Raw genomic sequence first — 13,806 nt, forward strand, 5'->3', positions numbered from 1 at the left:
GCAGCCTGCGCCTCTCCTTCCCCTCAGTCTCCAGCGGGTGTTTCAGTTTAATTCAGCGCCGATCCGTGAGCCAATCAGAGCTCGCACCGCGAGCTCTGATTGGCTCACGGATCGGCGCTGAATTAAACTGAGACACCCGCCGGAGACTGAGGGGAAGGAGAGGCGCAGGCTGCGCTCTCCTCCCCTCACATCATCGGTGGTGCGGCGGGGACGGTGGTTGCGGCGTGGAGCAGCAGAGGGAGGGAGGGAAGAGGAGCGGCGGCCCGTCAGTGTGGGTACCGCGTACCCACGGCTAAATTCTTACGGGTACGTCGTACCCACCCATACCCACACACTTGCACCACTGTCTATACTCTTTTACTAAATTCTTACATACGTGCACTCTCATTGGTATACAGATCACATATCTCCTCTACTATCATACCATGCTGCCAATGCCCGATCTCGTCCGATCTTGGAAGCCAAACAGCATTGGGCTGGGTTAGTACCTGGAGAGGAGACTTCCTGTGAATACCCGGTGTTGTAGAGTAGGAATTATTTTCCTCTTTATGTGAAAAGTGACGCCAACAGCAGTATCACCACTAACTTTTTCCTCTTTCATCTATCAATTTAGCATCAGGTCTCGTTAATACAATTATCAGTCATCAATTAAACATCTTAGTGATAATTGGTGGACCCCTTTCTTTGAAAGTAAAGCATTCACAAGCATAACCAGAAATAACGACACTGAGACTTGAATTTGGCAGAAAATTGCTAGCTATTTATTTGTCCCTAACCATTGGGAAACCTGTAATAAAAGAGATTAATTTAATATGCCGCTCCAGCTGGCATATGGTGGCGGCCCAAAAGAACGGCTCCTTAATCTAAATTAACTTAAATAACTAAATCCTATGAATTTACTAAAAGCTTACCATAAACCGGTAATAGGTGACAACTCAACCCCCACAGTGACTACCCACCGCTCCTGGGTGCCCTGCCGCTGCCTTCCCGGATGGGTGGTCAAGCGGCCATAAGTCGATGGAGGTGAGTGCACCTAAACCACAACAAACTGTAAAACACTACAGTTTTCTCTACCATACGAAACTGCCGTTCTTTTCCGCCAATAAATAGCCAACGATAAAACAGCCAACAACTTAGAGCCACAGCACCACGTGCCACTATTTCCAACTACCAGGGCGGGTGGGTGGGAAACCGAGTCACCAAGAGACTTAAAATGGCTTCACCTTCCCTATATATATCAAGCCCTCCCCCTCAAAGGCTGTACTTTCCTTACAGCTAGGTCCACCCCTCCCCAGATGTTTAACCCTTTCCTCTCCTATGCAGTCAATACTCTCTTCTAAACATCTTAGTGATAATTGGTGGACCCCTTTCTTTGAAAGTAAAGCATTCACAAGCATAACCAGAAATAACGACACTGAGACTTGAATTTGGCAGAAAATTGCTAGCTATTTATTTGTCCCTAACCATTGGGAAACCTGTAATAAAAGAGATTAATTTAATATGCCGCTCCAGCTGGCATATGGTGGCGGCCCAAAAGAACGGCTCCTTAATCTAAATTAACTTAAATAACTAAATCCTATGAATTTACTAAAAGCTTACCATAAACCGGTAATAGGTGACAACTCAACCCCCACAGTGACTACCCACCGCTCCTGGGTGCCCTGCCGCTGCCTTCCCGGATGGGTGGTCAAGCGGCCATAAGTCGATGGAGGTGAGTGCACCTAAACCACAACAAACTGTAAAACACTACAGTTTTCTCTACCATACGAAACTGCCGTTCTTTTCCGCCAACAGCGAAAGACTCATCTCCAAAAATCTTTCGCACCGCCACCATAAACCTACCCTAACTCCTGCAAAGCGAAACCTAGATCCTCCAGAAACAACATCATCCCCTCATTGGATAGATGTACTCCATCGCGCCGGAAAAGGTGGCTGTCTCTGAACCGTATCCTCGGGTGGCGAACCACCCTCCCACCGTGGGACAGCACCCACTTTGCCACAGCTCCGTTCACCTTTTTCCGGGCCTCATCAATCCGGCGACCATCCGCCACACCCCTCCAACACAATCTCGGCACCATCATGGAAAAAACCAACACACAATTGGTCCATTGCGCGGTCACACTTGCCAGATCCTGTATCATGGCCCACCGCAGCTCCAAGGATGTCCTCTTCCCCAAGTCGTTGCCACCTAGATGGACAACCAAAACCCTAGGGACTCCATGCTCTCTGGCCTGACTCACTAACTTACTCCTCAGCTCACCCCACATCATTCCTCGCCAGCCGAGCCATCTGACACCCTGAGATCCAAACAATGCCTGAGACCCTTCCGAGGCCACAAACCTGGCCGCCCAGTAAATGTAAGAGTGGCCAACCACCCAAATGGGCAAACAGTCTTCGAACCATCCTGAAGGGAAAAAAGAGGGGTAGAATTGATTACTAAGAGGCTTATTTAATGTTTATACTGAAGGATCTGCCAAAAAGAAAAACTTTAGATCTCGCCATTGCAGCAGTCACGGCCTAGCCGACTGCACCATGTTTCGTTGCCAATTTTAAAACGCAATTAAAGACACAAAGGGGGGAATCAAATAAAACAAACGAAATAAAAAAGGGGGGGGGGGGGGTATAAAACGGGAAACACATGTAATAACTCAGCTGGAGGTGAACGTAAAGACCTGCTGAGGGACTCTGATTAGACCAAATTAGCCGAATTATAGATTAGAATTCAGTCCGTCAAGTCAGGCAAAAAATCGCAAATAACTCCAGACCCCCGCTGCCGGCTCATGCCAGCAACGGCGAGTAGCTAATCCCTGAGTAGGATAACAAAAACGGGGGAACAAACATTAACAAACGCACAAATTCATGAAAACACAGAACTGAAACAGCATAACGAATTGCAATTAACAATGCCCCCAGCGCCGGGCGCCCTCTCAAGTGACAGGGCGAATATATCGCTTATAACTGGACGACTTCCATCGCCCTACCGCCTGGATCTCAGTTCTGGAGAAACCCGCCGCAGCTGCCGACGTCGCCGCGCCTATCCGAAAGGAATGGGTACCGAAAGCAGCAGGCGAGAGGCCCAAGCCCGTCAGACAGCGACCCAGCATCCACCGGAACTGGTATTTTGTGACTGGCAGCCCGTCATAGTGCAATAGCCATGACCCCTCCTTAGCGGGTCGTACTCCCAGATATTGCATTGCCAGACCCACTGGGCAAACGCTTACCTCTAGCGCCGGAACCATCGTAACCCAGCGCCCTCTGCCCACTTGATCCGTCTTGGATCGCCGCAATCTGCACAGCAAGGACCTCTCACCCACTACTACGTCCCCGACCAGCATGCGCGATTCCGACCTCTTGGAAGGCGCTACCAATTCTGAAACTCGAAAGGCCCCGTGGTAAGCCATCGAGAAGGCTAAACGGAACAAAAGCGCCTCAAACCTGGACGACGCTATTCGCCCCACTGCCTCGATGACGGCCGGCAACAAAGCCGCATCGATGGGCCGCCTACTATCCGGCGGTGTCGGCGCAACTCGCGCCCACCCTTTCATAGCCTTCCGTAAAACCTCACTTTTTGTTACATCCGGGACGCCTCGCAGCTTGCAGAAGAATGAGACGCCAGCTAAGTACCGGGCCACCACCGCTCGCGACCTACCCGAAACGTAGAGCTGCCACATAAAAGAGAGCATCAGCCGATGCTTGCTCTTATCTTGATGTTGACGACTCTGAACAAACGCCTCCCACTCGCTCCATGCTTGTCCGTACGCCTTGAGCGTGGCCGGCGCTACAGACCGCAACGCTAGACCTTCCAATCCGGCCCGATCACCTGCCAAACATAATCAGGACAGTGAAAACCCTGCTTTTCGGCCTCGGGTGCCAAAACCCAAAACCTCTCCCACTGTCCCCGCGACAATGCATCTGCGATTTCGTTTTCCAAGCCGGGAACATGCTGCGCCCGGAACCATAGATTCCTACGCAAGCATGTCAAAAGCAAGTGCCCAAGCACCCTCAGAACCACTAGCGATTTCGCCCTCTGGTTATTAATCGCATGCACTACGCCCAGATTGTCGCATCTAAACACTATGCTGCGATTAGCCAACCGGTCTCCCCAAACTTCCAGGGCTACCATAATGGGAAAAAGTTCCAGTAGCAACAGATCCCTTGTAAGACCCTCCCTATGCCAGCTTTCCGGCCAAGATGCCACACACCACGATCCCTCCAAAAAACAACCAAATCCATAGGCACCTGCGGCATCGGTAAACAGCTGCAATCGGTCGCTGCCTTCGGCTGGCGCTTGCCATATGCTCACACCGTTGAAATCCTCCAGGAACGACGCCCATACGGCCAGATCCCTTTTTAATTCAGAGGACAATCGAACGAAATGATGAGGCCTGGCACACCCCGCCGTTGCCCTTTCGAGCTTCCGGCAGAAAACCCTGCCCATCGGAATTACCCGACAAGCAAAGTTAAGCATGCCCAGCAAGGACTGCGCCTGACGCAGCGTGACCTTACGCGAGCCTTTGAACCGGCAAATGGTTTCGCGGAGCTTCGACACTTTGTCCTGAGGCAAGCGACACTCCCCCGCCACTGTGTCGATTTCAATCCCCAAGAACGATAAACAGGAGTCAGGACCTTCCTTTTTGTCCTCGGCTACAGGAACACCGAAGTGGTAAAAGAGAGCCTGGGTGCTAAACAACAAATCGGCGCACCTCGTGTCGTTCGCCGGACCTGCGCATAGGAAATCGTCGAGGTAATGTGCAACCCCGTGGCCGCCTGACGTCGACTCCACACACCAATGAAGAAAAGTGCTAAAGCGCTCGAAAAATGAGCATGAAACGGAACATCCCATCGGCAGACATTTGTCGATGAAATACTCCGTCCCAATCCGGAAACCCATGAAGCGGAATGAGTCAGGATGCAATGGCAATAATCTAAAGGCTGACTCAACATCGATCTTAGCCATGAGGGCCCCGCTCCCGTAGCTGCGGACCATCTCTAGCGCCTCGTCAAATGACTGATACACCACCGAGCAAAAGGCCGGTGGTATTGCGTCGTTGACCGAAGCCCCCGGCGGGTAAGACAGATGCTGTATAAGCCGAAAAGCGCCCGGGGACTTCTTCGGAACCACCCCGACCGGGGAGATGACCAAGTCATCCACCGGGGGTGATCTAAAAGGCCCCCCCATCCTGCCCAACCTGATCTCCTTATCTACTTTCTCCCGCAGGACGGTAGGCAATGCCCGCGCTGACTGGAGATTTCTCTGCGCCCGCACTGATACCTCGCTTGCAACAGGCAAGCGAAAACCAAACTTAAAACCGTCTAACAAAAACTTAGCATCATCTCTATTTGGATACATATGCAGCCATTTGCCCATCGTTGCCAACTTAACTGGCGTTGGGGCTCTGCTGAGCGGTCCCGCTCGCGGTCTGCTTAGAGTAAGGCTGCTTCCCCTTGCTTCCCTGTCGCCCCCCTTTGAAACAGGAGGAGGCTGGGTGGGCTCCCCCACAATGGTGGCAGGAGTGAAGAAACCGACACTGCTTGCCATAGGAACATGTTCCGCTGTTAAATGCGAAGCATTTCCCCCGAGTGGCAGACCGCCCGCCCCCGCGAGCGGCCAACCCGCCTGTCCTGGCCATTCCTCCGTCCGCGGCCGCCCCCTGGGCTGATGACCCCGCGCGACGCACCCCTGTCCCCTGTTTCTGGGGCTCCGCCTCTTGTTGTGACGCCCGGGTCACCTTGAGCCAGACCTCCACGTCTTTGAAACCAAAATCCATAACCCGCAGCCCATCCTGTTTCTCCCGAAACTCTTGGTCGTACTGGCGCCATTCCGAGCCTGCGGACGTGCGCTGCATGTCATGCACTAGATGAAGGTACCGGATGATATTCATGTGTTCTTCCGGCCTATCCTCCAAATAGCATGCCGCAAACACCCAAAAACCGGCCAGCCAATTATCAAAAGACCGGAAAGCTTCAGTACCCATGCCTGTCTTAGCGGCCGCCGCTTTGTAATCCCTCTTCATGGCCCTCGTCAAGACGAATAAGTCCACGAAGTCACCCCTACATATTTTCTTGCGGCAGCTATCTCGCAGCCCCCTCATAACTGCGGTGTATTCGCAGCGCACTACTCCCGGCAGATCGCGCCGCTTCTTTGCCCTACGCTCCTCTACACTCATTCGCCTGCGTCGCTTGCGCCTCTTCTGCTGCCTTGCCGCTCTTTTGGCAAGTTTCTCGGCCTCCTTCCTTGCCCTAGCAGTGCTATCCGCGTCGGACGCCTGCGACGCTAAAGAAGAGGAGGACGCGGAGGAAGAAGAGCTTCGCGAACTCGAGCTAGTGGTGGAAACCGATATAGATTGCACCAACTCACCGGATGCTATCGACCTCTCCGACCCGGATCCTTCGTTATCCTCCAGCCAATCCTCGTCCGCCACGGAGTCCGCCCCATCTCTTTCGCTTCGGTCCTCTGTGGAAGACAAAACAGAAGAGGGCCCGGCCCACGCTTGTGGCGCACGCCGGGCACCCCGTGCGGAATGCGCGGTGACTGTGCGCCCCCGCTCCCTTTCTGGTCCCAGCTCAAGCTCCGCCGCGGCGGCCCCCAGCTCTCGGCAGGCCCGTGCTATTCGCTGTGCCGCTGATGCTCTACGGTCGCCAGACCCTCTGCGTCCCGCAGACTGGCCCCCATCCCGCGCGGCGCGACGCCCGGAACCGCCGCCCGATGGGTGGCCGGTCCTTGGTTGGGCGCGAGCCCGCGCCCGCTGACTGCTTGATGCGCCCCGGGGACCCTGTTCGTCGTGCTCTAAGCCGAAAGCAAGGGCACCCCTGACGGCTCTGCCACTCTCAATTGCAGAGCCTGCTTCCTCCCTTTCTGGGGAAGCAGAAAAATCCCCTGACCCCGCGGAGGACCCACTGTCGGGCTCAGCGGCCCGTGCCGCGGCCCTGCGGCCGCTGACCCACTCCCTGTCTTCCAGCCTACCGCGGGGCCTGCTGTGACCCGCGGTATCCACGGGGAACTGCTGCCCCCCCGTGCGTGCTCTCCCGCGTGCCACCGGGCCCGCGGAGGGCGCACCCGCCCGCTGGCCCCGGCCATCCCTTGCCGCTGGTGCTGCACCCCTACTGCCCCTTGTCGCCACCATGCGCCCAGCGTCGCCAACTTGAGGCGTACGCTGCACCCCCCTCATGTGTTCCCTCCCCCTGCCGTTTGCCGGCATACGGGGAGAAGGAACGGGTGATACGTCTGCAGGGGGCTCTGCTGCGCGCGCACGTGTGCGGCCTGCAGCTTGCGGAACGAGCGTGGGCGCGCGCGCGCCTCGGGCGCGCGTCCCACGTCCTCCCGGCAACGGCCTGCCGCCATGCTCTTCCTCTTCGGCCGCCGCGCGGGCTTCCTGCATAGGCCCCGCGCGGCGACCGCCTGCTCCCGCACCAGCCCTCTCCCCCCGCCCGGCACGAACCCTCGGCCGCGGCGAGGAAGGAGAGGTGCTTTCCGCCGCTGCCGGGCGCTCACCGTAGCGCGCATGCGCGCGCCCGTGGGCGCCCGACCTGCTCCCGGGTACGGCGGCTCCCGGAGGGGACGGCCGCCGCCCGCTGGTCCTCGGGTGGCTTGAAGGGACGACCGGTCCCCCACGCCACCCTCGTCCTGCCGAAATGCGCCCGGCCCCCGCTGCCTACGGCCGTGGGTGTAGAGGCCCTAGAGGACGGAGCCCCGTCCCTCAGGCCACCCACCGCCTCCTCAGGGCCCGCTCGGACATCCGAGCTGTTGAAACGAGCCGGGGCCCTTAACACTCGCCGGGGCCTAGCAGCCATGTCAGCAGGCAGACCAGGTGAGAGGTATAGATAGGAGGGGAGAGCAGCCACGGATTCTGAATAAACAATGTGCAAGCAAGAGACAAGGGAAACAACAGTTTTTGCTGGCACTGCAGCACTCACCAAACCGAGTCACCAAGAGACTTAAAATGGCTTCACCTTCCCTATATATATCAAGCCCTCCCCCTCAAAGGCTGTACTTTCCTTACAGCTAGGTCCACCCCTCCCCAGATGTTTAACCCTTTCCTCTCCTATGCAGTCAATACTCTCTTCATATGTGCTTATCTGGATTAACTGGTGACCAGCAAAGTGTATGCTATTGACCTAATTCGAGAGGTCGTACTTAGACATACCAATCACCATTTTTTTGACCACTCCTTGGTCCCATCAATACAGAATTTCTGTACTGGTCAGGAGAGATGGGGGTAAGACAACTATGTGTCTACAACCTTTCTAATCATTTCTTATGAAAAACAGACCAGAACATTTTAATATTTTTTTTCACTTTTTTTCATAACTTTCTTTATTCACTTTTGGATCATATGTATGGGTAAAATGTATTTTAATCTTAAAGAATAAACAGATGTTTTAAATATTTCCCCCCATATACCATAGGAATTTTCCTTTTTTGTACAAGACTGCGCCCACACAAGAGCTTTCTTTCTCCTTCTGCAAGTATACGTACTTTCTAGCTCTGGGCGCACCACCAACTAGGACAATATTTGGAAGAAATAAATTTCTCTTCCATAAACTATAATCGTCCACACTTGTTTTTTTCATCCATAACTTTCAATTTAGTTTTGACCAGTGCCCCATCGCCCCTTATTTTGTCACCCACCATGCTCATCAGCTGTCAAGCCCGCCGCAGGCCTTGCATCTTTTTTAACTCCTTCCTCCCCTCTTACGTGTCACTGTGCTCTTCTGTGCTCCGCATCTATCACTCCTCTACTGTTTTCTCCATGCTGATGTGCCGGCATCCCTATTCCCCATCTGTCCATTTCAGTCTCCTACTGGGTCACCTATCACCACACACATACCCAATATCCGCAAGCTGCAGACCGGGGGGGTGGGGGGGGGGGTGTCATGCACCAGCCCTACACGTCCACACAGCTCCCCAAGTGTTATTCCTTCCCAGCCTCCGCTGCTGCTCGGCAGCACAATGGTGAGTGTACCCCAGCTAGTGAAGGTTGGGGGGTTATTTTGTCTGCTGGCTGCAACCTGCACTTGGAGTCGGTGGGTGGGTGCGTAGCAGCAGATATGCATCCACCTAGCCCTGCTCACATCAGCGGGGGTATGCATTGTAATTGCTATTATTTTGATTGTTATAGCAGGAGTTATATTCATTGTAACTGCCTGAAGTTACTGCTAACTACAGTACGTTACATTTCAGGTATGGATTACTGGGTCAATAGTCATTATGTTGACCACTAATGGTTGACATGGTCAAAAGGTCCACATGTGACATGTCGACATAGCAAATGGTCAACACAAAAAAAGAACAATACAGTATTTTGTTTTTTTGTGTTGGTTTCTTTGAGTACAGAGAACCCCCAAATAGTGCACCGCATCCCCTTGCAAGGTGCCTCACTCCACTACCGCAGTACAGTTTACTATTCCCAATCGTAGTCCACGTGGATGGTGAAGTCTGAAAAAGGTTGAAAAAAATGAAACTCCCCCCAAAACACCTACATCAACCATATGAGTGTCGAACATTTGAACCTATCGACCTTTTCTACCTGTCAACCTAATGCAAACATCGACCTTTTGACCATGTTGACATTTTCCTTGTCGACCACTAGTCGACCTAGAGCCTGGATACCATTTGAAGTTTACTTTCACTTTGAAAATTAACTTTTTCAACAGAGGTGTAGAAATGCATTCTGGGTGGGAGATACACCTCCTGCACTCATATGTGCCATCAGTCCCCAAAACATGCCATTTCATATGCCCCTTATATGCCACCAGTCTGTCCCACATGCCCCTTATGTGCCATCAGTCCTCTCCACATGCCTGTTATTTGCCATCAGTCCCCACCACATACCTCATACTACCATCAGTCCCCACCACATGTGACTAATGTGCCATCAGGACTTTTTACAGAAAGATAACTATATAAATGTGTAGATTGGACAGGGGCTGGGGAGGGAGGGGGTAGAATTGTCTGATAGCATATGTAAAAGGCTAGCCCAGTGGTTCACAAAATTTTTTTTTAATTACGGCGCCCTCGAGTATCAGAATTCTTTTTATGGCACCCATAGGCCAAAAGTGTCCTGTTGAAAAATTTAGAAAGAAATATTAAATTAAGTAAATTGTGTTTATATGTCATCCTTAAGGTTTGTTATGTGGTGAGGGACAAAATTTGCTTCTGTTTGTCCACATATTTTTTGATTGGCAGCCACCAACACTGGTTTTGCCTATTACTTTGACCATAAATAATCTTAATTGGTTCTGGACCACCAATCCAATGCACCCCTGCAAGTGTCCCTAGGCACCCTAAGGTGCCACGGCATACAGTTTGATAACCACTGGGCTAGCCACATTGCCACATTATTTTTGTCCATGGACAATTTGTGATATATTAGAACTACTTTTCCAAGGAAAACATTAGGCACTTGGTCAAGCAGGGTTGTGATTATGAAAGAAGCATTAATTGGAAATAAAGAATTATAATACGACACACTCGTTAGCCTTACACTGCTGCGCCCTTTGCAGTGAATGCTAAGTAATTCCTAGATTGTTAGTGTATGCTTTTTAGAAATTACACCTGTTACTTTTAATGCTGTGGCCTGCGCGGGAGTGAGTGATGCAGACCATGGAGTCCAGAGGAGATGTATTAGGAAGGCTGCATCAGAGAATTTTTTATACAGGACCGGTAATAGTGGGGTAAAAGGGAGACACTTGTACTGGGCCCCAGGATTCTGAGGGACCCTAGCCGGTCAAAAATCTAGTTCAACTGCCCCCCCCCCCCGGACCAACTGCAGCTTGCCTGTGCCCCTGCAGTATTCAGCAAGGAATATATAGGAAGAAAGAGCCCACTGGCCAGCGCAATAATAATAAAACATTGACGCAATGATGTCATGCCATCGCACTACAGGATGGCAAGGACCCATGAACTGGAGCGGCAGGCAGTCGTGGGCTGCAGATGAAGAGACATGGGCAAGGGGGTGTCTGGAAATGAAGAGACATGAGACAGGGGTCTGGAGATGCAGAAAAACAGTGGGAATAGTGCTGAAGAGAAGGGGTGGGCAAGATACAGGAGGATGTGTTGGAGAGAGTGAGAGGCAGAGGGGATGTGTTGAGAGACAATGACGGTAATAATGTCTAGAGACAACAGAGGGGAATATGCTGAGAGACACAGGGGATGATGAGACTGAGAAACACGGGGGGGGGGGGGAGTTTGGGGGTAAGGGTGTGAGACCCAAGGTGGGTGAGACAGGTGGGGCAGATGTAACATGTGCAGAGAGAGTTAGATTTGGGTGAGGTATATTGTTTATGTGCAGGGTAAATACTGGCTGCTTTATTTTTACACTGCAATTTAGATTTCAGTTTGAACACACCCCACCCAAATCTAACTCTCTCTGCACATGTTACATCTGCCCCATCTACAGCGCAGCATGGTTTTGCCCAATTGCTAACTTTTTTGGTTTGCTAACAACTCTGAATAACCTCCTTCATGCTAGAGAAACGTAACAGACTTGTTTATCCACTTTGATATATGGTAATACATGCATTTCTAAATTGTGTTACTGTAGGAATAAATAGCTGCAAATGAGTTGAAGTGCAGTGACACCATTGTCATTCATGAGGCTGGCAAAGGAAAAAAAAACACAGCAGTGTCTTCAATATTTTGACATTTCAACCTTCCTGCGATATTTCTGTAAGAAAAAATGGAAATGATAATATTAGCGTTTTAATGCAAATCTATTAAAGGTTAAACATAATGATGGAGTATACCAATAGATCCTTGGAATGTCAATCTTCTAAATGGGGTAACTGACTAACATTTAAAAGTAAAAATGAAAGAAGACCTCGGACATCAAGGACTTTTAATGGACAGCAATAATTGAAACTAAAATGCAGCAAGTACATTTATATACTGTAATATATAAATATCCATAAATCAAAGCTTGATTTTTTTTCAAGATTTTGGGTGTTTTTGGATAATTTGTGTATTCCAGACATTTTATACAGAAGTATCGAAATCAAACAAAGGGGGGGAGAACAGCGCTAATATGGATGAATAGAAATAACAATAGGTAACAATGCAACCGACTTGGGTGATATAAAATTCTGAATCTTTATTACTAAAAGGACAAATAACAGTCAATATTACATTCAAATATAGCATATAAATAATCACTGACAAATTCCATAAATGAAAATAAGACTAATCCAAGCACAGTGGTATAGGTGGCATTAGGTGGTCAAGTAATTGCCTCATTCAGGGACCATGTATAACAGTCTGCTAGCATGTTTAAAATAGTTCTGAAGTCGTAGAAATGACCAACATGTTAGATGACTATCACCCACCTAATGAAAGTTAATTCGGTCCATACATTCGCTGTTTACCAACAAATTCACGCAGTATGAGGTAGGCTGACAGAAAATTCAGGCTGTAAAGATGCCGTCCAAGGGTGGAGCGGGTCTGGATGGGTAGTAAGACAGGCCTCAAGGTGTCCAAATATAACAGCTTATCGCGTTTCGTTGTGGAATGGTCCCATAACTTCCTCATGCTACTGGTAATTTGTGCAATTTACACCATGCAAACTAGTATAAATTCAACTGCATCAAGCATACATGCCTATATCCTTGGCATTGTGGGGGGCGTGGTGTGGCATGAGGGAGTATAGCGGGGGTAGTGGTGGGGAATGTGAGGCCTAATAGGTGCGGAATCAGCCAGCGACATGACAGTGTGAACATGTCATCGTGGCCCCGCCCTCATTACACAAAGATTACCAGCATTGTGAGGTAGGGGGTGGAGCCACAATGATGCAATTCATTGTGAATTGTGACATTGGATCTTATTCCTTGAAGCGCGTCTACTGCTGGTAGGTGCAGGGGTGCAGCGAGGGTGGCTCCGGTGGAGCGCGAGCTCCAGGCGCCGAAAAAGTTAGAGGACGCGCCGCCGCCTGCTCACCCCCTCCTTCTGCCCACTATACCACGGGCCACTGTACATGCAGCTGCAAAGCAGGAGGAGGAGAAGCAGAGGGGCGCACACTGACTCGGTCTTGGAGACTAGGTAGGGAACAGGGCAGGCCAGAGGTGACAGCAGGAGACACTGACAACCGGGAAATGTCGGAACCAGTGGCGTAACTAGAAATTTTTCTCCCTCAAGCCCAAAAATTCTTCGGCGCCCCCCCCCCATCCCCCATCCCCCATAATTGGCACTATCAAAGGGATAAAAATGCGCGCGCCGTAGCTGCGCCCCGTAAAAGGGGCGTGTCTTCATTGGAATGGGCGTGGCTTCACATAAAGGGGCGTGGCATTGCAGGAAAAGACTTCCTTATACCCCAGTTTTGCAACCTGCACGCCCAGACGTTGGCCACCACAGGAAAGAAAAATAATCCTGATTCATGCCCCTTACATTATTTGTCATTTTTCCTCCTTATAGTAATGCCCAGTATACATTATGCCACATACTGCAATGGCCCTTAGACATTATGCCACACACAATAATGCACATGACACAATATGCCACACACCATAATGCCCCCGACACATTATGCCACACACCGTAATGCCCCCGACACATTATGCCACACACCGTAATGCCCCCGACACATTATGCAACACACCGTAATGCCTGTGACACATTATGCCACACACCGTAATGCCTGTGACACATTATGACAGGAATCGCAATGCCCGTTATACATTATGCTACACACTGCAATGCCCCTGATACATTATAGCACATACAATGTCTGTGACACATTATGACACACACCGCAATGACCCTGAGACATTATACCACATACCTACAACACACAATAATGCCTGACACATACCGCAATG

The 13,806-nt window shown here is 50.9% G+C and overlaps 1 pseudogene; it reads left to right on the top strand.

The window, feature by feature from the left end:
* The first annotated feature begins 410 nt into the window (after positions 1 to 410).
* On the top strand, positions 411 to 529 carry LOC134946989 (5S ribosomal RNA; annotated as a pseudogene).
* Positions 530 to 13,806: the final 13,277 nt, after the last annotated feature.

The sequence above is a fragment of the Pseudophryne corroboree genome, chromosome 7, assembly GCF_028390025.1.
Source record: "Pseudophryne corroboree isolate aPseCor3 chromosome 7, aPseCor3.hap2, whole genome shotgun sequence".
NCBI classification, from domain to species: Eukaryota; Metazoa; Chordata; class Amphibia; order Anura; family Myobatrachidae; genus Pseudophryne; species Pseudophryne corroboree.